The following is a 26,688-nucleotide window of genomic DNA, read 5'->3' on the forward strand; positions in this document are numbered from 1 at the left end:
CAAGGCTTAAAACTGAGCTGTATTCTTCACAAATTACTATCCCTGATGGAAAAGCTGCAATTTAGCAGGTTATTTTTCTGATAATGAAGGAATCATAGTAGAATCAAGATTGCCCTTTCACAATGTGTTGGGCCTACAGAAATAAAATTTCATTCCTGGCACCAAAGTCACCAAAGAGTTTTCAAAAGCACTAAAGTTGAAACTAAACCAAAAAGTTTTTAAACGATTTGCCTTTTAACCTTGGCAGCTTCCAGTCTCTGAACACACTTGTCTATTTCTTTCACAACTAGAATGAGCATTAGCTGCTGTCTGCCAGAACGCACAAAGTCAATATGAATTGGGATACCAAAATATGCCCTAATTGAACTGAAAGTGTTACTTATGTCGCTTAATATCCCTCTCAGTTTAGATACATTAGGTAAATTAGAAGTTTTAAAATACAAATCCCTGCCTTTTGAATCGTGTAAATTTGTTTGAATTTGTATTTATTTTAATTTGTATCAGGTAATAAATTGGAGAAAAAATGTATCTGCACACAATCACACACTGCAAAAATGGCCAAGAACACTGTCAACACCTATTGAAATAAAGACAATTGTTAGGAGAGGGGAAGAAAAACAAAGCAACAAAAACTGACCACCACCTGGTCAGGGATTTGGTTCTCTTTTCCCAAAATTCTGTCAGGCTAGCTTTTATCAGTTTCATGAGGTATTTTGTAAGATTTAATCTGTTCTCTGTCAGTCAGATGTACTTCCATTAACAGATAATAAGCTGTTTGGTTATATACTTTTGTGCCACACCTTGTGTTACCATTCTACCATTTTTTTTTCATTATTGCTGTTTTCCCTTATATACTATAACTAGACCAGCACTCCTCCATACATGTATTCCAGTAACCCGTTCACCCACACATTGTGAAGTGTACAGATGAACATCTTTTACAGACATTCCCGTGTCTCATGGACAACCAACACTTCAGAAACTTAAGAGTAACTATAAACAAATTCAGTATTTTCACACAAGGCTTAAGAGCATCCTTTCCCCCTGTTTCTTATAAGCCCCGGGTATGAAATAATTATGATCTCCAAAGCAGCTAATTGTGCTGTCCACAAACATAGGATTATACTTTCCAGTGGAGAATAAGCAGCAGGAGAAGATGAACAACTTCCTTTCCATGCAATTATCACTAATAATGAATAGCTAGGCAGAAGGACTAGATGACTCAGAGTTTTAAGTTACAATTATGTTACTAAGGACTGTAGTGACCAAAGTCATTAATACCTGAAAACTCGAGAAGAATGTGAAATTATTTTTTCTTCTATTTCCTAGTAGACAAATGTCCATAATTAAGAAATATTAAGGAATCAACCAACATCTCCATATGCACCAAATATGGAGACTTGGCCCTTTTCAGCATCCTTGAAACCTTGACATGACCCACACATGCTAAGTATAGGTCCTTTAGGTAAGAACAGGTCCAAATTCATCTTGCTGTACTTGAGCCATTCTTATTTTTAGGGAAGAAAGTAAAAACCAAAATAAAAACCAAATGTCAGTGCCTAAAGAAGAACAGTTCTTTGAAATAACCACTAGATGTTTATGATTAGAAGTTGCCAGATTCCCATGTAAATGTTGTTTTATTTACGGAAGTTTTTCATTTGTTTGTTTTCGCCCCAAAAGTCCTCTGGGCAATTTACAAAAAAAATTCAAAGGCGTGAAATGATCCCTCATAGACATATGCATTCCAAGTACAATGTTCAAACATTTAAAGATCTATGCAAAAGAGCAGCAGGTTTCCAACAATTCTGTGAAAGTGGTAACAACCCATGTAATTTAGTCCATTTCAGATGTATTCTGAAAACATCTGAAGAAACCAAAACACTTATCCACGAGTTTTAAATACACATAAGGAATGACAATAGAAAAAAAATCATGAAAAATAGAACTCAAATTTGATTAAATTTTACAGAAATAAAATCCACTGTGAGCTGGTTGAAAAACACCTTCTGAATGCCCTTTGCAATTAGCCTTTTTTTTTTTTTCCTTGAATAAAGTGGACTAATTGTATGGTTCATATATGATCACAGAATACCTGTCTTCTCACTTAAAATGAGAATGGAAGGCATTGGAAGGCAGTAGTACCTCTTCTTCAAGATTAGATTCAAGTTCCTGCAAATCACATATCTTGTGATTAAAGGAAAAAATGGAGAGTCAAAATTGTCTGATGCATACCATGAAGAGTAACAGATAAGGAAGACTCACTAACAGCTAGTGCTCACCAAGGAGATCCAGTTTCTGATCCTGCCTGGCCTTTGACTTGACTCAAGATGTAACTTTGTTTATTGAAGTTTGCCTAAGAACATCACGGAGATGGCATGTCCTGCAGTGGAGATGTTATGATACAATCTGTGCATTCATTAAGCATTAATATATATGTTATAATGCGTTCATTAATTCACTAGGATTCGGCATTTAGAAGTGTTAGAGAAAAGAAGGGCATTGGAATATACCACTTATGTAACTAAACTGAATAGGACTAACATTAAATAGTGTTAATCTTAATAGAACAGCAGCAGAGAAGGTATTTTATCAAGTAATCCAAAATAACTTGGTCAGTAATACAGGTCAATTGCCATATAGATTCATATAAACACTTTTTGAGTTAGTCTATTTACTGTATTGTATAAATTTGGAGAATGTGTTTAACATCACAAAGCTGTTCAACAACCTATAACTTCCCTGAAGGTTAGTAACGTGTTATCCTTGTTATTTATTTATCTATTTATTTATTTTATGTAGCAAACAAGGATTCTTTTAAGGTTAAGACTTTTCTGAATAAAATTTTGGGCTTCTTGTGGATGGATCTCAAAGCCCCAGAGATGGCAGGGGACCACCAAGGCAGAAACACAGATGATCTGGGTCAAACTATACTGAATTAACAATTAATACAGCTTCCCTGGTCAGTGTAATTTTGTTTCTCTAATTGCAAGGATTTTATAAGAATCTCTAAGGGAATAAAGCTCCCAAATCCCATTAGAAATCAATACCAGCAGAAATACTATTAGCAAGGAGGCTTTAAAAAAAAACAACACACACACACAACTCAGTTAAGCTTCATGGACTACGTTCTCATATAAATTAGTCTCATCACAATGCACTGCTGAAGTAAGAGCTATCAGTGACAGTTGCACTTCTTATGTTGCAGAAGAATGTGGCCTGCAAGATTAACATTCACCATCCACCCAAACTTGTCTTAATCACTCCTTAATTTAGACTGCTTTAAACTTGGTTGTTATCCCCTTCACTGCATCTGCACCGGATATAAGTGAGGAGTGGGGAGCATGGAACGCCTGGCAAATCCATGCACATTCAGCAAGTCGATGAATATGTAATACAGTTTGTAATAATACCTAAGTATTCTTCCATTATGAACTCAATCCAATTCTACTATTTGATTTCTGAAATGGATTTTGAACACAGGCCTGTTTGACTAATCGGATAGTCATTTTCCTATTCTTTTTTTATTTAAATGTCGAGTGACATAGTTGTGTTTGGGAAGGGAGTAATTTCATTACACCAACAGAGGGAACTGCCATTCCAGCAAAGTGACAGGAGCCAAATTGGCCAGAGGAGCGTATTCCTTCCTAGGCTGAAGAGATCCACATGAGAAATTCAAGTGAAATGTCACCTCTCAAACAATGACGACAGGATTACAAAAATCTAATTAGCTGTTTCATTAGCCGAATCCTATCTGTGGTGATGGCAAACAATGGCTATTCGGAAGCTGTCCATCCATTTTTAATACAGGCGCTGTCATGGAGATACTGGGACTAATATATTCTCTGCGTTGCCTCTGATCACAGAGTGACTTCAAGGAGGCATTTTGTCTGGTTTGTAAGAAATGAAGACTTAAAGGCACAATGAATCTCTAGAATCACATATTGCCTACATCCTGCTGAAACAGTCTTTGTTTTTCTCTTCCCTACATCGTTTGATTGCACTTTTTCAGTCTGTTTGGACAGAAGCACCCTAAAAGCTTCAGAGCTAAATAAACATACAGAGAAATCTAATACACAAGTCTAATTAAGATTAATTGAACTGTTGGAGGTAATGAAGATAGCATCCGCAAGAGACTACTTGGTTTTTTGAAAAGAATACAAGGCAGCCCCTTCCTTCCCATTAAAAACAGTTTCATTAGTTTCATTTCCATTAAGCCATAATCAAAATAATACTGCTGGAAGCAAGCACTGAAACTGCAGTCCGAAACAGCAGGGATATTTCACATGAATGGTAGAGGCCTATCCTCACTTTGGAGTGTGGTTATTTACCTTGGTTATTCAAGGCTCCTGAATACACCAGAACTTGCCTCCTCTAACGTAGTTTGTGGTTGTAACGGCTCTTCACATTGACAATACAGGCTCAAGTATTTCAGGCCAACATTTGTTGCTCTATCAGTCAATGTTATTTTCTGTTCAAAGCAGAGTGGTACCAATACCAGCAGTTAAAGATAGTTCTGGGATTCCTTACAGATTGAACCAAGACCCATCTTTAATATCTTTAGTTGTGAAAGTCTGCTTATGAAAAATGTAACTAAAATTAATTTTTAATTAAATCCTTTGAGGCAGTATCAAGAACACAGGTCTCAATAACCAAAATAACCTTTTCCATGTATCCACAAACTAAAATCCATGCTCTGCACAACAAATTAATTACACATGAAAAGTAACCCCGTTCTACTGTAGGCAGTGTCTGCTACACTGAAAAAAAGCGTCTACCTGCCATGTTGAACATCCTTTGTAAAACATCATCTCAGGCTGCAAGTGTAATAAGAAAATCTCATAGTATTCTAAGCAGATCCCAAAGTATCCTAACTTTCTGGGTGATCTTAGTAACATAATGTTCTTAGGACACCAACAAATCTGCACTGGAGAACTGAGCTAGTATATAATTCAATTATATGCACCTGTCAGTTTGTTTGTTTTCTCATTCATCTCTGATTTATTTTTTTTTCAGTTATTTCCTTGGCTTTGAATAGCCAGTACAAAAGCATATTCCATCTTGGTGTGCAACTCTTGAACATTTCCATCCCAGCAATCCATTTACCCACTCGGCAGATAGTTTAAAGCATGGTATGGGAGGAAGACAGGGAGAGGTTAAAAAAATACAGTGGAAAAAGAGAATATTGATCTACAAGAGGAAGAAAAGAAAAATCACTCCTTCAAATTCAGCCAAACCAAGCTGGAGAGTCCCAAAGCATTTACAGAGAAGCAGAACAACTAATTCAATTTCAGGTACTCAGAAGCACATACAAATGGTCCAGCTAATAATACAGTTCCCTTTCTGCCACATAGTACTTCCCCAGCCCTGCACCAAACTAAGGTTTCCTAGAAATTCAGCCAGAGGTGGCATAGTTGTGATTTCAGCTTTCTCATCTGTTGTCTTGTTAACAGAATAGTCAAGATCTGATGAGGTCAGAAAGTACTCCTCCCTTTGTTAAAATGTTAAAAAAAAATCACAGGGGAATCTCATAGAGTGCAAAAAGTTATCAGAGAAGTAGAGCCATCAGTCAGGGTATTTGAAATGACGGTTGCACTGGAATTAGTAGTCCCTACAAATGTTTCAATTCATAATCAAATTAGCAGCTCGAGGTTTAGGGAGTAAATTCAAATAGATACACTCACTCTATGCAGACTTCATAATTTTTCATTCCTTCCTTTTATTTAGGGGATAATAATTAAATGTTATTTGAAATTGAATGCAATAAAGTACAGCTTAGAAGTATTTCAGGATTCTTAAAAATAATTAGATCCTCTGATATTATTTGAAACCACACTGCCATAACCCTTTATTAAAGTTTAAAAAAGGAAAAAAAGAAAGGAGGGGAGGAAGATGAATTTGTCAGTTTTATTGGAATCCAGAATGAAACTCTTTAAAGAGATACATACTATTTTTATTGCCTTAGCTATCTGGGGAAATCTCTTTCTGTGCTTCTTTCCTACTTTTCACTAAACTAAGGATTTCCACAGAAGTGTTTTGCAATGGCATTTATTTGGTGACAAAAATGTAACATGGAAATTAAATCTTGGGGAACAGGAGGAAATTGACAGTGTCCTCAAGTAACATGGAACGGAAATGTAAGATCAGCTGATAGGACTTGGAACACCACAGTGCATCTGAACAATCAAAGCGATCCTGAAAGCATCCTGAGCGTAGCTGCTGCCACCGGTCTCGGGGAGCAGGAGGTCCCTGACACCGAGGAGGGAAGGAGAGCCTGGCGGCAGCCAGCTGCTACTCTGAAACCTGCAGTTGGCCATGGACACAAAACCAACGTATCCGTAGGCTGCCTGAGAGTATTTCATGAAATACGAGGAAGAAAGTAGAAAGGAACACAGAAAACCTTGTATTTATATAGAAATACATCATTTAAAAACATCCTTCAGTAGAACATTTCGCTAAGTTGATTAGGCCTGATAGAAACAGTAGCCCATAGCCGCTTTTGAAATCCTAATTTCTTCTTCAGAGAGATTTGTATGAAGAGATCTTTTTCTTCTGGTTTGTATGAGAACAGCATGCTCTTTGATGACTTTACTGAAGCTCCCATTTCTGTTTCTTTTTCTTTAAGAAAAAAAAAGAAAGAAAAAGACCACACTCCTTTATTCAACGATAACAAGGGTCACACTGGGGAAGAGACACTGCCATTCAGATCTTTGCAATGAAAGTAACAGGCCTTGAAAGTGATCTTTTTAATTCATGCTGCTAAATTGAGGATTAGCCTTCATTCCTTTTCTATTTCCAATTCTTTTTCTTTTAGCTGCCATCGTATTTTTGGAAGAACATAAAGACAAAGTTACAGAGTTGGTCTTTTCAACAAAAAGAACTCTTTACTAAGTTCCTCCACCATTATGTAAGGAGTGAGTGCCAGTATCTATTTGTCCATCACAAGAGAACAAGCCAGACAGAATGACAGAAAGGTGCGCAACGCAGATGTTTTTAATGGGACAGTTTTGTCGAAGTGTAACTTTTTAAATTCTTTTTAAAATTCCTCTTATTTTCACCCATATTTTTTATTTCATGTGAAATACAAGATCACATTTCCACTGGAAGTGTGAAAAAATCTTGTGTTTTTCAATCAGGTCTACTCAAGAGTACTTAATTGCTTAAGATATTCAGAACTTATGACATCACATTACTGTGTGCAATAGATTTTACAGCCCGTTAGAAATAATTTAGATACTATTACGTATTTTTATGGCTACTACTCCTATCTGTAGAAGAACTATTAGCCCTTCTTATATTTGCCCCCAAAAAACATACATTATTTCTAAAATCTGACATTGGTCAAGAATGAACCTTCCCCTAGGATTTCTGATCAGTGACGTATTAGACCTTGCAGTTTAAGAGAAAACTTAAAAGAAAAAAAGACAGTCCAAGCTGTTCTGTGGTGGTAGGAAGTATAATACTTCATGCATTTAGACAATTCAGGAAGTACAATGTCCTCAGTTTATTTCTGCTAAGTGTTACCTGGCCATCACAATTATGGTTTTGCTCGTGTACAACCAGGTGAACAGAAATAATCAACAGGGTAAGACAAGGCAAAATCCTCAACTGAATAAGCTTTCCTCACAGGAATTTTGAAGTCCCTATTTTTACTCCCCAAAACTTAATTCATTTAAAACATGATGCTTAAAAGCAACATGAAACTAATATCTACAAAATACATTGCTCTTTCTGTCCAGAAAGGACTAAACCAAGCAATACTGATGTACATTACTCACACTGCTTCATCAGTAGAGAGCAGCCTGTGGACCTCGTTCCCTGCTAGGCAATGTCCTGCTTTAACTTTACCAGACAGACCTGTTTGTTATTCCGAATGCATTCTAATACAAACCCCAAGTCTCCTTCACTAAGTTTTCCTTTTCTCTTATTATTATTTTTTTTTCTAATTGACTCAGAAAATGCATCATTTAGAGTTTTTACCTTACATTTTTTACCTCTGCTCCTAGTATTTCCAATAGTGGTTGAACTAATTAAGCTTGGTTATTAGGAGTTTTCTTTTTCTCTCAAAATTGATAGAAAACAAATAAAATAAGGAGCTCATACAAGCATGAGGAGACAATGAAGCCAAACCTAAGCCAAGAGTCATCTGGTAACTGCAGTTGGAGAACTCACTACAGGAACGTACAGGTAGACCTTCCAAAAATCAATTCAAAGTCAGGAGAGGCAACAAATGCTGAGCCTGAATCACTTAGTACTATTAATTCAACCCATCTTCATATGATAAAGTATCATACAGAGACACAGCCCCCCAGCCCGTACATGTCTTACTGTATATTATTTGGGTTCTGAAGTATTCCATACTCCAATGAGTCTGAGCTGAAGAACTGGCTGCAACTCTCATCAAATAAAGCCTCAGCACAGTTGGCATTGGACAAAGGGTAATTAAACAACTCTGAAATAAACGCAAGTAAACAAGGGAGTGCAAACATCATTCTTCAGAATCTCCCATGGAAGCAATGTATCAGCCAAAGGACTTGAGACAAAGATACCAGGCATGCAGGCAGGCACCCACCAGGGGGAGGACCTGTCCTCCACAGGCTTTGTAGAAATGCATCTGTTCCTTTCACTGCTTCTTTGAGGCAGGTTAGTTTCTCCTCTAGGGGATGCAACCAGGGTACATGGCTGGGCTTTTGATTCATCAAGGACAGGATTTAGGTGAAGATTTGACCAGTTTGTTTTTCAAAAGGTAGTACATGTTTTTTTGTGGTTGATTTTTGTTCAATAAACTACTTGTGTCTGACGCTAGCAAAATAGTTAAAACATTTTTAATACTTAAAGCATTTTTCAAAGTAAAGCAGGGTACTATGGTCAAAGAGATTCCTGTTAAAATTCATCAGCAACTTGAAGCTAGTGCTACTTTGAAAAGTCGCTCTTAAGATCTGACTTAAAAATAAAGCACAAGAGCAATTTGCTCGAAGGACAAAGCCTAAGTCTTTCCTATGAGCCCTATGATGTCAGTCAATGAAGACGGATTTTGACATTATTTAGGGAGAGTTCTTTGTTAAATATGCATTTTGTAATCTCCAATGGAAGAATAAATGCAGACAGATCAGTAAATATATTTTTAGGCAGTATTTAAATTACATATTTATTATGTTCCTGAGAGATTGAAATGGCTGGCTTGGAGCTGTTCCAGTCTGTTATGCAAATCTATTTTTAATGTATTTTATTATGAAATAGCAGAACCATAGGAGTAAGAGATGGAAGAGATCTATTAGGTCATCCTGCCTCTCTGCTCAGTCTGGATTGCTTCAGTAAGTGTTACTGGTCATGGGCAGAGCAAATCAAAGGATATTCAAGTCATTCCTTTTCTAAACATCTAAGCAGCTTCTGACCACGATCCCTCTGCTCAAGGTCAGAAAATACTAAGTATTCCGAAAATATAATTTAAAAAATTAGCCATTCTTATTCAAATAAAAAGGAATCTTGAAGATTCAAGGCACAGCAGCAAATAAAACACATCTCATACACCGCTCTTCTAACCCCATACCACTATATCGTCTAGCTTGTAACCTTTAATTACATAGGATTATACAGAGATTTTTCAGGAAATAACTTGTGCAAAAAACAAAATTCCAAGCAAAAATAGCTAATAAAATCTGGAAGTAACCCATTCTGCATTCTCAGCCAACTAGGAATAGTGAGTTATAGCATGGATTAGGACCACTGACTTCCTCATTTATTTTTACCTTGTGTTTGATTATTCAGAGCTTTGAAACTTAGTCAATTCTGATGATTCCTAATGATATTTATAATGCCAGTGATTAAGAGCTCATACATTTGAAGAGTGTTACATAATGATAGATTTCTGTTTTCATTCTATTCAATCTAATGGTTTGGTTTTCACGGCATAGGATTATATAGTTTCTAGTTCTTCCCACATATAGTACTTTGCAACAAAATAAGAAAAAATCAGTATGCTAACCAACATTTATCTATAAAAATAAGAATGCAGATACACAATTTATTTGGATGTACTTGGCAGTTTAAGTTGGACGATATAAATAAGGCAAACTTGTTTAGATTATCAACAAATTCAGAAAGGATTATGTTAAAAATAAGTTTAATTATTTACACGTTTAAACCTTATATGATCAAACATTGTTTTTTCCCTTAAACCTCATTCAGGAGATGAACTCGGACAAGAAAATGCCCACTGGTGAGGTATCTTTTGCTATAAAATAGGTAACTGAAATTTGAGTGCTTCGCTGGCACTGCCTTTGGTGCTCTGAACTTGTAACTCTGAACTCATGGTACTTAGAAATTCAGAATGAGAACAATTGTAGTGGCTACTTTATAGACAATTAAATTGAAGGCTTTTTCCCCACTGAAGCGTTCAATTCACACAACCTATTTCTACAGGCTTTTTTTCTTCCCAGGGGTGAATAGCTTTTTCTTCCTTCCTTCAGATCTGCTTTCTGAAGGGAAGTTCAGTTTTTTAATAAATATTTCTTTGTATGGTATGACGTATTTTGAAGTTGCATGTCTTTTTGCTCTGACTGTTTAATTTTACTCAATGCATCTAAATTTAGGTGAATCTATTTAGAGTTCTTGATGACTTATCAAATCATTTGGAATAAAAAACTTGAAGTCAGATAAGACATCCTACATTTTACAATTATGGAACTATTATGAATATTTTGCAATTTCCATTTAGGTAAAACAACACTGAAGGTCAATTGGCTTCATCAGAAGGTTTCATATACGAAAGCATTGCCGGCATGCAAATAAAAAAATAATTAAAAAAAAAAAAAAAGAAATATGAAAAAGACTTCAGCTTTCTTTTGACTCCTATAGCTATCCTTCCATGGCTAATTTTTTTTTTTTTTTTTTAAACTAAGAACGGAGGAAAAATGCTGTCACTTTTAAGCAGAAATACTGCAAAATAACATTCAGATTAAGAAGAAGTTAATTTATGCACAATAGAGCAGCTCCTATTAAGACAGAGCATAAATTATGTACATACTTCTAAGTAGACCACAAAACTCCATAGGCAGACAAGTACTATTAGCAGATTTCCATATAGTTAAGTGTATATTTTTAATTATTTCTATTCTTTATATCCTGTTGTACAATCAAAAGCATACATAAGTTCATATAAAAATTTACATCCTCTACTCAAAGTTTAGACTGTGTAAGAAGTAATATAAAATATTTGTAAAAGGATTTCTGACCCCAAATTATAGACACTGACAAACAATTGTAGGAATATCCAAGAATGCACTCAAGCACATCACTGTACAGAGAAAAATGGAAAAAAAAAAAAAAGGCTTGTCAGGAGTGCCCTTGGCCTACGGAATACACACTGTAGGGGTAGTTTCTTGGCTGCCTGGAAGCCTAAGTAGTTTGTAGAAGGCTCGGTAGGCTTCAGAGTCCACGGGCTAAGCTAAGTGGACTTAAGTGGACTAACTTCCCTGCTTGAATACATCAGCTGTGTATATTTAATTCAGTCCGAACTGTAAACTTTGCCTAAGATGATGAATAACTCCTAAGGCCTTTATCCCTCACTGAATGCCTTGTTATCACAATCAAACTTTCAGGTGTATCTGAGCTAACTAGTATAGTACTCTATATTGCAATCATTAACATGACTTCATTTTTCCATCCCAAAAGGCTTGGATGTGGTCTGGTGTCCAGTGTGAACTGGTTTGTTCTGAGGTGGATGTGTGTTGCTGGATTATGTTTAAACCTAGGGCCAGAAATCACAAGCCAGACTTTTAACTTTTTTCTACTTTCAACCTTTTCTCCCAGCTTCCCACTTTTCTGTAGTGCCTATTAATAATGCTGCAGAGACTATCACCAAGAGTCTAGGATTTTGTTTCCTAAAGTGGATAAAATAGATTGCTTTTTCTCTTTTTATTAAAAAGGTTAACTACTGTTTGTAGTACATTCCAGACTTGCTATTTCCACTTTTTTTTTTTTTTTTTTTTTCCCCAGAATTCTCTCATCTTTGTAGGGCTTATTTAATCTATCTCTGTGGTCTCAGAAAACTAATGTGTGTGCACAAATACACTGACATATACAAAAACCATACAATACACACAGCCTTGCTTCCTTGGTGTTGCTTGATGTGAGAGCTGGTAGAGGTATGAATAACAGAAGAATATATATTGCTGAAGAGAAAGTAAAGGGACTCCAACAAAAGCCTGTGAGATGACCATTCTTTCCAAAACAAAGAATAACCATGAGGAGCACCTGCCTCTTTCCCAATTTCTCCCTTTCTATTCTACTTTTTAGACAAGACTATTTCAATCACCATCTTTTATGAACAGGAAAGAGTAAACTTAGAGTTGACTGGAAATCAGCAAAGAATTTAAAGTGTAAAAAATGCAGAAGGATAGCAGGGAACGGCATCTATTTGTCTCTCAAACACTATACACAATTGAGTTTTAATTGATTTGAGGCTTAGTTCCTTAGTCAAATAAACTGGCATTTAGCCTGCTGCACCCTTGCCAGCACTTACTGCATATTACTAGTGCTCATTGCTCTTTAGTGGAAGTATGTAATATAAAGGTGTGCTGAGTAAGGTTTTTAGGGTTTACCATCAGCAGTGTCACTTTTTTTATTATTAAAGTATGAGTGGAAGGCAAGGAATATTGTAACAACTTAGTAGGCTCAAGCTCAGCACTTTGTCTTGACGGAAAGTTCTCCAGTTCTATTAAAGCACCACAGAAACCAGAGAAATATTAGCAGCAGCATCACTCTTTAAAACCAGACTGACACCCTTCAATTAGCCCTAAATGATCTATGGATCAGGGAAATTCCCTATGTAAAATCCTGTATATTGGATCTCTGATTCTTGGAGGCTGTATCTGTATTAGTTAATTAAATCCAGAACTGTTGCAAGATCAACTGTCACAGAACAGACAGTGCCTCTGCCAGCAACCCCAGCCTCCAGGTTTAGGTGGCTACGTGCCCTCTGCTGACTGCCACAGTCCCCTTTCCCTAGCCAGGAAAGGGTTCTGTAGCACTCGGCAGAGTATGCTGGAGCCACACCAAGAATGGTTGTAGCAACCTGCTGGAGTATGATCACACATCAGTGCTCAGGTAAGTTCCTAAAGACTGCTTTATCCACATGCATTCTCTACTTCCACATTCAAAATATTTTGTAATAGAAACATATCAAAAAAGTTGATCTAATGGGATTTTTTTTGTTGCTTTTTTAAAATAACCACGTTAAATACTCATATATTTTTCTTTTACCTCTTATTTCTTGATGAGTAATATAATGGAACATTTGAACAAGTAACTTCAGACCCTATCCTACTCACTGAAATCAATGCCAGAACTCTTCCTCTTCTTGAAGCCCATATTTCTCACATCAGCATTTAAACAATCCCCTTCCACTGGGAAATAATATGACAGCTAATGAAGTGTAACATGACATTCTCTATTTGCTTATCATCCATTAAGCTACCTTTCACTCACCCACCAAATATACACAAAGGCCCTGCACAAAGATCTACATCATTAAAATATATTTAAAAGGCCACAATAATTACTTTAACAAAAATAGTAGGAGAGCATGCTAAAATAGTGCATAAAATAGAAGAATTGAAAGCACCATGTGTGAGCACAAGGGCTTTATTGATCAAATTACGTATTTCTTTAAAGTCAACTATGAACTGTATTGCGTGATTGATTATTGTATTATTCAAGCAGTAATTAAAATAGGAACTTAATTTGAAAAAGAAAGTCTTTTACTTGGGGAAAGGATGCCCTGATGTACACATTGTTAGAAGGGACATGCTTAAAGCAAAAAGGAATACCAGTTATCTATTAAATACTGGTTTGAAGTAGTTATCTAACCTACCTTTTAGTGAGCTCTTATCTTTCCAAGCCAAGGCAAAAATCCTTAATAAAAAAAAATAATCCTTAATTGCCAGTGTGTATTCAGCATTTCCCTATTATCTAGTCCTTCCAGAATTAAAATTACTCCTTCTTATGAATAAGGACCTTTTTTAAGCTTTACTTATGGTACCAGAGATGAATGCACTGAATGCTCTTCAACACTGTTGGGCAGAAGCAAGTAGTGCTCCGGTTTTTCCCCCTTTCAGCTTCAATCCATTAGTCCTACATTTAATATTTACGTTAAAATGTGCGTATATTTCCACAATTCACATCATTCTTTCCTATATTTTGCATATCTCACTTTATAACCTGGAAGATTTTACTCAGTTTGTACTGACAGATTTTAGTAGGTCTGATTCATACAAAAATAAAATAAAAAAAATCTGATCTTTTTTATAGCTAAAATAACTCAGTGTTTCACAATGTACAAGAGAAATAGATAAGACAGTCAATTTCCAAGAACACTTACACAAACTTTAGAAAGCCATTGGATTTTCTGACCAGACAACAGTCGGCTAGGAACTTTTAGAGCATCCTGAGAACTTTGCTTCTCACCACCACCAGCCCCCACAATTTCTGATACCCTGCTGGGCTGACAACTACAGTGTAAAGACGATTAAGTGCACTGGAGACCAGATACAGAAACAGTTATTGGTCAGGGAATACCTCTGTCCAGAACCAGAGGTCTTACTTGAACAAGGTAAGCAAATTCAGTTCAAATAGCGCTTGAGTATGCTTTAATGCTCTTTTCCTATATGAGGGAGATCTGATAATATATAGCTACCCTAAAATTGTATAAATTAGTTATTTATAGGTAAAGATTCCTTATATACACTAAGTTAACTTGGTATAAGACTCATGAATGTGGCCTACATGTAATTCTTTATATCACATTGATAATACACACTGTTGCTTAATTGCTATCACAGAGCTGTAGCCTTCAACCTTACGCACTCAGATTTAAGATTTACCAGCATCATTGTAGCACCTTGATCAAAGGAGCATCAACATAAAAAACAAACAAAAAAAATCACTCATTTCATTCTGTTTGAAGGTTACAGAAAGTAGTCTTATTTGAAGCTGTGTTCAATATTAGGTCTTTGACACATTTTCTTATCTTCTTCAGTCTTCCTTTGCTGAAGTTCTTCTGGGTAATGATCTGCAGGGACTTTATATGCCAGCAGCTTCCTATGGACAGAATTCAGTCCACTGATGTTACTGAACTGCTCTGTGTGCACATTAGTCATGAACTGATTTTGTAAGAAGGTCAAGTCTAAGTGCAGGTAATGTGACATTTAGTTACTCAAGGGTTACAACAACAGATCCTGTCCACTTAGCACAATAGCTTGTAACTTTTCATAAGTGATATCAAAAACTTGGCTTTATTTATATAATTATATCAACCTGGTGAAATATGCTGATATCTTCTGCATTTCTCTAAAACCATTGCATGGTATATTATTCTTGCTTTTGCAAGTTTTCACATCTAAGTTTCATGTTACTTTGGTGTACCACATAAAAGCAGTGTTGGTTGTCACTGATATGTAAATTATACCCCTTGAGTACTTTTCACATTTTGTGAAATTGTAATAGAGTTCAAAGAGTTCTGCTTCAAGTGCTGGTATCTCTAACCCTTTGGGGTTTTATTTATTTCTTATTTACTCATTCTTTCACAATCAATAGAATAAAATGAACTTAGCAGGGGAGCTGTGTTGTGTATTATTTCCAGGTTATTTCCAGGTTTACCAGTCACTTACTTAGGGTCATCTATTTTTTTTTCTTGTATGATTAGGAAGAAATTATATGGTTATTAGCAAGAGACTTCAATAGCATTCAAATGAATAGCAGTTCTGTATACTGCAATTTTCATAAAACTTCACCCACCCACCATTATTACATGTGGATAATAATTTGTGATTACATTTAAAGAATCTAAAAATAGCTAATAACTCTTCTACTGCATGGAATTTCAAAGAAAACCTATCACACAAGGCAACAAATCCTGTATTATAATGACATGCTTATTTCCAGAGACATAGCTGATTCCAGGATGGAATGTTGCAGGATTGTTTATACTTTAAAATTTTATTTACTTAACATGAGAACTCAACAGTTCTTACAGCTTAAGGAATATTCTTAATTGTTTCAGTTTCATACAATCTCTAACAGTATTTCAGACTTTTTGGGAGAGTTACTGTTGCCATTATTACTTACATGAAAAAAAATAAATCCATTAATATTTATTTGTAATATGTAATTTTAACACAAATTGGGTATTATGCAATAGTTACATGAAAAATGTTATCAAAACACTGGCACCTGACCCCACCAGTGATTTTGTGCCCTGAACTGACAAATATGGATGCTTTATACCGCCTATGGCAAGTGGCTAATCTAAAACCAGCTGAGAAAGTTCAAAACATTTGAGAGGAACTGATCAATGAGAAACAATAGGGAAGTGTAGATGTGAAGATGGTAGACAAAAAAGGTCTCAATTTCTCTTCCTGTTTAGGCATTTGGATTTTTTTCCTTTACTCAGAATTCAGATTGCAAGGACTTCTTCAAAGGCTATTTTCTCTTAAAGAGAAAAAGTAGAGACATGAATCATGGTGCATCATAATATTTTGAGTCTTCACAAGACAAACAGGAGATTTTAACTTGATTTTCCTCAGCAGGGTACTTCAAAGGACCACACTGTTTCCCCAAGTTTGTAAGCTGCAGAACAGTTTAAATAATGGAAGCATAGACCCCTTCCATTGAAGTTGGAACGACGCTGGAACATGGTAAAAGAGAACTCAAATCACAGGAATAGAGAAAGCAGGCAAAATGTGTTATGGTTCTATTTTTAAGGCATTGAGCTAGGAAGGAATATTTTCCATGTTGCACTGTTTACCTATGCATTTTATTCAGCTTTACAAAGGTCAGACTATAAAGGCAAACATGAAAAAAAAACAATTGTCTAGGGACTTGGGTACTTTTAACTGCGTCGCTGAATGAAAGACTGGAAATTCCATGCACCTTTACAGAGCTTCTAAAATAAAGCCCTTAGAGACCACAAGGAAATATACATTCAGTGAGAAGTCAGTATCTTCAGCTTAGTCAACTGCTGAAATACGAGCTCTTTGAATCGTGTTTCTCTCTTTCACAAAGAAAGTCCCCGCATTGCACTGTCACTGATCTTGAACATTTAATTCTCTAACTTGGCAAGCTTCTGCTGTTGCTTGGGCTTATCAGAGAGTGAATCATTGTTATTCTTATGCCATTGCTTCAAAGAAATTACTCAAAACCTTAAGAATTAGAAGTAGCTTGGACTAGAATTATGTAAGAGGTGGGATGGGGATTTCAAAATGACTAAGGAAGGGCATTTGGCTGTAGTCACTCAAGCATGTAAGTGCTGGTGAGACATGCAAGAACCACACATCTGCAGAGAAGTTCTTTGCAATTTATTGCCATGCTGACTCAACAATATCCTCACCCTAAAGTATAGATAGATAACTAGCAAATAAAGCTCAAGCCAGTGCTCAAATCAGCCACAGTTAGGAAAGACTGAACTACTGATTATTATAAAAGGATATAAGAGAATAAATATAGGAATACATATTCAAATAAAAAGAAGTCCCAAACACCTAGAGGAGCAGGCAAACGAAAGTATTCCTAATGTTGCTTTCTGTAGCTATTGTACAGCATGCTTCACACGCTTTCCGTTATGTTCTTTGCAGTAAGCAAGATAATCTGCACCTGGATTTATCACACTGAGAAGCCCCTTAAACTTTACCTGCAGTGTTAGTCTGCTCAAAGAGCATTTTTAGAATTATGAACATTGAAAGGGGTACCACTGCCTTCAGCAGTGACAATTAACTTTTATATACACTGTAAATGAAGATTACTCAGTATTATTTGGGAGAGAAATTGCTTTTGGGTGCTAGTAGTACAGAAGCAAAGTACACCATTTCAACTAGATTTTTCTTTTTTTAAAAGAAACACACTTGCATATTTATAGGCAACCAAGTTCCTACAAGAAAGCTTGCATGAAAGTAAGAATTCAGGAGGGACTTAGAAACATAACACATAAAATTTTAATAGATAGAATACATACATAGTAGCTTTAGCTCATTTGGGTATTTAAAAAAATAGGAACATAAGACTATTCAAATGTGCATATTTTTTGTTTTATTTTACACAGATTCCTTAACTGTCCTTGTTCTAATATTTAAATACCTTTGAATAGTACATTAAACAATGTCTAGCATCTACAGGTCATTCTGTTTTTCCTTCAGGGGAGAATACTATATGGCATTTCAGTTTTGTTTTGGATTTAATAAATAAATACATAATTATCTCCCTATCTCCATCTTGCCTAAGAAGATGTCATACCTGTTTTCTTAAACCAGATAATTCTGCCCAGGCTTCCAGAAAAATCCCCTGCAACTTAAATGTATGGAGGGCTAAACAAGAGCGCAGTTAATAATCCCTGCGTTCACATCAATGGCAATGGGACATCACATTGGACTTCCCTTCACTTCATGTGGTACAGTTGTTAATAGTGAAGGACATAAGGTATTGGCATCTTAATATATGCATTTCTCCTATTTATAAAGGAAATTCAAAGTTAAATCAAGGATGTCACTAAGGAAATACAGTCACATATGTTAATTTGAACACCAGTAAACGGAAACTCATCAGAAGGGATAAATGGCTGAGTTTTACTACAAAGGGTTATATAATGTGTACATATATAAAGTGACTTTTTCCCTAGAGCCAAAAATTTTAAGACTAAACCATTAAAAATAGTTTTGAATGTATTAACAATAAATCATTAAGCAATTCCAGAACTTAAGGTTCACTTACTTTAAGTTATCATCGATTTAAGTTCAACAGCAGACATGAATAGCTAAAAGTTAGGGTAAGCATTTTATCAAGGGAGAAAAAGTTTAAAAATAAGATATGATTTAACTTTCAGACATTGGCACGTGACGGTTTCTCAGGCAGAGAAAGACTTGTGAGTCATAAGGTCAATGATTTTATGAATCAGGATCCTATCAGCAGAGACTCTTGTGTGGTGTGACTCAGCACCATGGATAACCAGCTCGAGACAGCATTAAATCAAGGATCAGAGTAAGCAAATTTTAGAGACATCCTGTTTGTCAAGTGAATTGATACAAAGCAACTCCAAGCAAAAAAAAAAAAGATTTTGCACAATGTGTTACAATGATTGTGCTATGTCGTTTACCACATGATGTATGCAATTGCTCATGTTCATTAGAGCTTTACAAGTAAAATACAATAAGGGAAACGGAGCCCAACATATTCAGTTTTCTTCTCTGAAAGCAGGTGAGAAAATTGAGATGCTAACATTCTAGAAAAACATAGTAATGGTAACACTACGTCTTATTTCTGTGCTCTGTATACCACACAGACAATTCAAAAAAGGAAAACTCATTAGGTTTTCCCCTTCAGTGCTTATGAGAAGCTGAGGATAAGCTGGACAAAGGAGCAAATACAATTAAAAATCTAGCAAAAGTATTTTGAAAGGGAGGCATGCAATTTGCCACTTAAAAAAAGACTGATCATAGAATGTTATGCAAACGCCCATTTGGGTTAGTGGTCCATCAATATAAATCCCCTTTCAAGATAGGAAGCAAAAAGACAAATCAAGTATACAGTAGTGAGAGGAAAGGAAGAAAAATCATGGTGTGCAGTGTTGTAAGGGAAGAGATGAGAAATTGGAGGCTGTACATTCTTATCTTTATGTATACATATAAAAGCTTGCATAGGAAGTGTTGGTACTCAAGTGTGAATTCAGTAAATTTATACCTCAGAGAATCCACAATAAATTGCTTCAGGTAACACAATGAACTAGGGCAATAAAAAATTTGGTATCCATATAAATTTCAGTCAAGATATACAGAAACATCTTTGACACATTTTCATGATATGCTCAGTGTGCCAGTGAAGGCCACTTTGTCTTCACTGTATTTTCTGCCACTCAAAAAAAGCAAAAAGTAGAATGGAATATCTTCACACAGATGATTACAGTAATCCAGGTTAAATAAGATGTGTTGCTATAAGAAATCAGCAGTTTGATTAAAGTAGAAGCTGAAGAAAAGGTGGAGAAAGTTTTTTTTTTTTTGCACAGCTTCGTCACCTCTACAGTACTCCAGAAAAATAATAAAAAAAAAAATGTAATTGCAAAGATCATTCTGTGTGTAATTGCCTAATGCAATGAGGTTCCTTAGCTGTCAGTGTGGCACACTTAATAGCAATAGAAACATACTGGTTATTTTTCAGAAAAAAATAAAAATTGATGTTCCTCCAAAGTCATATCAGGTAGGCACACTTCCTATCGTGAATGTCAGCTATGCCCCTAGTGTAGTGCTTTTGCAAGATCACAGCCTACATTCACTGTATGGACTCTCCCAAAGTATAACTGACAGGCTAGGAAGAGATGCTTCGTCTCCAAGAGCCTGGAATAACTTGGTCATCCCAGGCAGGTGTTGAGTATTTTGATGACCTGAAAAAGACACAAGATAAATAAGAACATTATGGATACTTGTGCATATATACACACATGTACGTGAAAGCATGCATCTTTTATCTGATAATAGGAGATAAAGTATTTAAATTATCTTGAACAGTCGGGTGAGAGATGGACTTACATCCATAAAGTCACTGGAACTATAGGTGCAATTATTGTGCCCCCCCATGGAAACCTGCAAGACCATTGCCACAAGTGGATTGAAAGGCAAAATGACAAATAAAGAAGTACCAAAAAGTTTACTCTGTCGATGCTGCTGTAAACAAAATTCTAGTAAGAAAGAATAAAGAAATCTCATTGGTAACCTAAAGAAAAGCAAAAAAAGCCTTAGGCCCAAGGTATTTTTTGTTAAGAGTTAAGTGTTTCAGTTTCATGGTATAAAAGAAAATTTCTCTCTAGATTCTCAGCCTAAATTTGCTTACTGTGAAGCATAAGCTACTACATTTAACATTTGAAAGTTAAGGATGGAACACAAAGTAAAACTCCAGCTCTGTTCTCCAAATGGCATATCAGACTGCAGGCATATGGTCAGGCAAATAACACATTACTATCATCTTTTCTGGGCTGAAGGGTGTTATCTTAAGCCATTTCTGAACTGATGAAGAAAATGGTTTACACCATTCAGGAAGATAAAAATCAAAAGGAAGAAAAAAAAAATCAAACCAAAATATAGTCTCAGAAAGGATCAGTGCGCCAGATAAGAGTACATCCTGCTGCAACTGTTTCCAAAGATGAATGAATTGTAAATCTGTTTACATGTTCTTACGGACTAGTAATAGTATCTAGAAATGTACTGGGGATCCCGCAGATGGTTACATCTATGTTTGAGATTTCAATATAGTACTAGATGGAGATCCCTTTCCCACACGTATTGGGAAATCAGCAGGAAAGGAACAGTTTAATTGCCAAACCCAGGGACAATCTATTTCTACGAAGGAATAGCTATTCTGTGCCTCTCTCCAAGCAGAGTACTATCATAAATACATTGGTTGTTAAGTGTTGCCATTATACACTATTGCATATGACAATTGAGCACTATTGATTTACCATCAATTCCTTTATTTTCAGCTCAGCTGAGACAAAAATTGCTGACGGATTGTGAAGTTGCCAGAGTGTTTGTTGATGGCAGAGTTCCTTAATCCACTTCACTGAGCGGCCTAAAACTGTATTAGGTAAATTGACATTGACTCACAAGCTTGTAGTTTGTCTGAAATCTCCTCTTGAAACATGCTTCACTTGGTCTCTGTTAATCATCTCTACTGCTGGCAACCAAGTTTTCGTTAATATGGAAGACACTAATAACATGAATAAGGCAGCTGCAGGAAGCCACCATCTGTGGGCTTCATTTTTTCCTCATTTGTACCTTCCCTTTCTGTAGCTAGCTGAAAGCCTCTCCATAAAATCGAGGCTGAGGGATGAAACATCAAGTTGACTGCAAGAAAGGAGCCACGGCACAGGCAGCTGGAGTAGAACAAAAGGGGAGGGAAGGGAATGAAAGGGCAGGGAAGAATAGCAGAGGTCATTGCTGCTCTAGTATCGACACAGGGAAAGACTTACTGGGCCTAGCTAGTGCACCTGGATCAGGTGGTAATCAGAAACCAAACAAAACATTCACTTATCACCAATCAGATGCTTTTTAATGAGAATTATCTGATACAGTTCATAATCAGTATGACTGCAGTTATTCTCATGTACAGATGATTAACCTGAACTTATTTTAGATCTGCAGCCATTTTAGAGTCACTATATCGCATTTAGCTCTCATAATGAAGTCATGCAGGGTTAACTCCACCATATTTCATCATATGAACAGAAGTCATGATTCATGTTTGTGGGGTCATGCCACCTCCCCGGGAAACCTTTACTACTTATTCTACAAACTATACTTCACCTCCTAAATGAGTTATAAAAGAACACAAATTTGGCAAATTAATTTTGCCTGTGAAACATAATGACAGTTATGGAGTGTGGGCACTTACCCACATTTATAAATATGAAGTATTTATAGATAGTGTATTTAAATACAAGCAAGCTAAGTCTCACGTACTTGAAACATGGAATCACAGTTTTACCTGTTTCAATCACCTGCCTTTTTTTTTTTTTAAAATGAACTGTGGAAAAAAGCATTTTGTCCAACTTCAACTTTATAGGCAACTTAAAAAACTACAGAATAAAGAAATCTTCTACTGTACCTTCAGTCTCAGTATTACACCAGTCCGTGAACCTACTAATTGATGTAATAAAATAATCTCTGTAGTAACTAGAGTTTAGCAACCCCAAATCAATTCATAAAGCACTCTAAGGCACCATTAATAAATTTGATTTTAGTCCTCCCTATATTTACTCATGTAATTCACTTTATACCCTGTAAGTAATCCCATTGACCTCAAGGTGAACTCCTGGCCCTATTTAAGACACCGGCAAAACTCCCATTGATTACAGCACAGTCAAAATTTTACCTGCTACACAAGAACTACATATACGAACAAACCTCCTCTGAGTATCTTAAACCTCATAACACTCCATAGCATAAGCAAGTATCATAACTTTTGTTTTCACTTGGACTTGATTCAAGTCACTTGCGAAATTCTTATTGATGGTCTCAGAATAGGGTTTCTGACCTGTCAAAGGTTTCTCAGGCTATGTATAAAACCTTTATTCACCAATGGCAGGAAAACAGCTGAAATTTGCTCTACTCCCTGATAGCTGTGTGTATGATAACAGACACATAAAGGCCAGTTACTGCTCCTAGAGTGAGATTCATCTGATCTCCTCATACAGCTCAAGGGGAAATATTTAAAACAGCATTAGCTGTTCAGACTCAGTGGAGAGAAATGGCCATTCCTCAATGAAAGTTATTAATCCTGAGGTAGGCATCCAAAGGATGGCCAGTTTGTACATCAGCTGTTCTCTACATCCCTGCTTCCCACAGGGGTCACATTCACTGCAAGACAGCACAACAGGCACTGCGCCACAACTTGTCCACTCAACCCAGTAACTGAAGAAACTTGGATCCGTGATCTGGGATACATGCCCAGGTTTCCCACTTCAGCATTCTCCAGTGCTTCTCTACAGAATCACAGATGAACTCTGTCTTGTAATTACACACGGCCAGTCATGACTAACGAAATTTCACTTAATTTATTGTTAATTAACAGAAATATCTAAGGATTGATTTAGATACCAAAAAGGGGGAAAAAAGATGACAAGTTAAAAAACACTTTGGAAACTCTTCTTCCCCTTTCTAGGGGAAGTCTCTCTTGGTTTCAAGAGCATATAAAACTCAGACACTCCCAGCTCCATTGATGAGACAACATATTGGGCTCAGTGCACAATGGCTTCTTTTATTCCTTCATGTCTCTTACCCTTTTCCTCCACTGCCCCTTGCTTCTCTTCTCCCACATGGGCTACAGTCCCTTCAGTGCTGTACTTGTTCCAGTACGGCTTACCTGCAGGCCACATTCCCTTTGGGAGCATCCCTGCTCCCTGTTTGCAGGGATATCCCTGCCCTGGTATGGGGCACCTCTAATCTGCAGTCCCCTCAGAGGTACCTGCCTCGGGTATGGAGCACCCTCTTTCAAAAGGGTATTTTCTAGCTGTATGCCCAACAATGTCCCCTTCCTTGTCTCCTCTACTTTCTCCATTTTTTCCAAAACTTCTTCAGGTCTCCTTACATCTTTCCTTCTGTACATCCTCAGATCTGTTCCTTTGTCTCCTGACCCCAGCAGCTATTGCCCTTTCTGAGACACATTTGAGCTGCTCCATGTGCTCCTCTGATTTGGGGAAACTTTGGCTGGAACAAGCTGTGACTGACCAGAGGCTGTTCACACCAATTATAATGCCCCCACTCCCCCTCCAGGGTCTGGGGACACCACTGCTGAAAGCCTGCTATTTATACCCAAAACATTCCACCCTTCACCTTTGTGAAACAAATTATTTTAGAATCGCTTGAACCCAAATCCATTGTAATTGCTACTTTTACCGCCATGGCAACCTTAACACATATACCTTATAAACTCATCCTGCCAGACAATAGGAATAGACATTGGCACCATGTGCACATGCATACAAAACTCCACTCCTTGCCCTGATAAGCACATTTACTCTATATCCTATCATATTTAGTTCTCACAAACTCCACCACACACACTCGTATAACAGGCTGTTAACATTGTAAGTTTTACCCCTTGCTCCTACACAACCAAGAAGGTTACAACAGCGGAAACTTCCATTACAATCTCCACTCCTCTTGTCTTAATAGCATCAATTATTGAGTTTGACAACATAATAATCTTGTATTATGGAGCCCAAGGTGTTGTTCCTGGTTTGCAGGGACATCACAGCTGTGTCGGTATTTAGCTGACAAAAGGCACACGTTTTGACCCTCCACAGGGATGCCTCCTGCTGACTAAACCAGCAGGTTCGGGTCCCAGCTCCACGTACCCACAGCACAGCGTCTACAAGAGGTTCACACCCCAGGCTACCCAGAACAAGGCCGCCTTAAGCCGCCAGCTGCACCCCTCCCTCCAGGCACCAGTGGGCGGATGACACGAGCCACCGGCACCCCGACCCCGTACCTCCGCCACCGGTCGCTGCCCCGCCGCGGGTCCCCAGCCCGGCGCGGCGCAGCCTGGCCGTTAGCGCCATGTTTTGAGGACGGCGGCGAGGCGATGCGCGCCGCACCGATTGGCCGCCGGTTCGGGCGCCAGGGGCTCGGCCTCGCCCGCCTCAGGTGACCAGTGAGAGACGGGCACGGCCGGGAGCGGGGGCCGCGGGCCGGGCTCACAGGAGCGGAGCCCGGGCTGCCGCCGAAGGTCGCCCCGCCGGGCTTCCCGGTAGCTGGGGACACGAAGAGAGCTGCCCATGGCCAACAGCGCGCCTCAGTACGCTGCGCGGCTTGTATCATCCCGCCAAAGTGGCAAAGAGGCAAGTGTATCATCTTTTTTTTTTTTTTTTTTTTTTAACATAGAGGTAAAAACAGCGAGTACTTTATCTGTGTTTCTAGCAGTCAGTCATTCCCAGACTGTTTTGAAGTGTAGTTGCTAGCAGTGACACGCTATAAAAAATTTTACAGTCGCTTTGCAATCAAAAGCAAAGGGTTTGCGGAACAGTGACTTACCCAGAAACACCTATTCACACCTCCTGCTGATAATCTAGGAGAAAAGATATCATCTAAATATTTGATCTGAAGTTATTTCCTTCCCATTTTAATCCCCCCAACTGGCTGCTGCTCAAGTTTATCTCACCACAGGGAAGAAAAGAGAGAAATAGAGAAGCCTCCTTCTGCCTCTTTAGGAAGCTGAAAGACAAATTTTTGGAATGCTGCACAGGGCTGGAGAAGAAAAGGGAAACAATTAAACTGGGATGGGTTTTGAAGAAGGAGCCCAGCGAAGATGCAGCCTCTTTAGAAACTGCTCATAGGTTCACCATTCATGTTTATAGCTGAAAGGAATTTTCCTATCGATGCAGAGAGCTGAGACTAACACCCGTAAGTGTTCAGTTAGAATGAATGGAGGTGAATGGCCATAGGTTTTGGGTAGGCGTACTTCTGTGTTTCCCTTTTGAAGCACAGAGGAGATTGTATTTCATGGAATAGGAAGGCGATGCACACAGTGATCAGTCTTCTACATAACTCACAGGGGTGGCTTGGTGGCAACCTCTTTAAGAAGGTGACTATTTTACCTCCTTCTCCTCTATTACTATGAGATATCAATAACACCATAAGCTGACAGCTTTTGTTCTGAGAAACAAACTAATATTTTTCACTAGCATTTCCCCTGATGCAGTTTACGAGTTACACGTGTACAATTTTCTTCCAGAACAGTGTTTCATCACATGAGAAGTCACATAGTTGTGCAAAGCAAACTTTTTATTTTAAAATTCCTTTTCCCTTTTTGTATTGACATTTAAAATGTAACTCTTCAGAAACCCTCATGGAAGCATGCAGAAAAGAGAAGTGCCTCTCTTAATGGTTTCTGCTGTGCCAAACACTTAAAATTAAGAACTAAGAATAATGGACTGACAAGAAACTCTGCCTTAGCTCTTAGGCATGCTGCCCCTTATCTCTTGTAACGGTGAAGAACAAAGAGGAGAAATAGCATAGAGATTGAAAAGGGATTATTTACTTACTGCCAACATAGTAGGGACATCATTTTATTTTTTTCTTATTTGGTTTTCTTTCTCAGCAAGTCACAGGTCTAAGGCAGCTGACCGACGGGTTAGGTTTGAGTTGCTGTAATTTAATA

The 26,688-nt window shown here is 37.4% G+C and overlaps 1 long non-coding RNA gene across 1 annotated transcript in view; it reads right to left on the reverse strand.

The window, feature by feature from the left end:
• The window catches only part of LOC121071347, a 284,653-nt gene extending 265,804 nt beyond the window's left edge, over positions 1-18,849 (reverse strand). The window contains exon 1 of the long non-coding RNA XR_005820541.1: positions 18,757-18,849. This is a non-coding gene — a long non-coding RNA (uncharacterized LOC121071347). The remainder of the gene's footprint in view (positions 1-18,756) is intronic.
• Between the last annotated feature and the right edge of the window lie 7,839 nt (positions 18,850-26,688).

This window comes from Cygnus olor, chromosome 5 (genome assembly GCF_009769625.2).
Source record: "Cygnus olor isolate bCygOlo1 chromosome 5, bCygOlo1.pri.v2, whole genome shotgun sequence".
NCBI classification, from domain to species: domain Eukaryota; kingdom Metazoa; phylum Chordata; class Aves; order Anseriformes; family Anatidae; genus Cygnus; species Cygnus olor.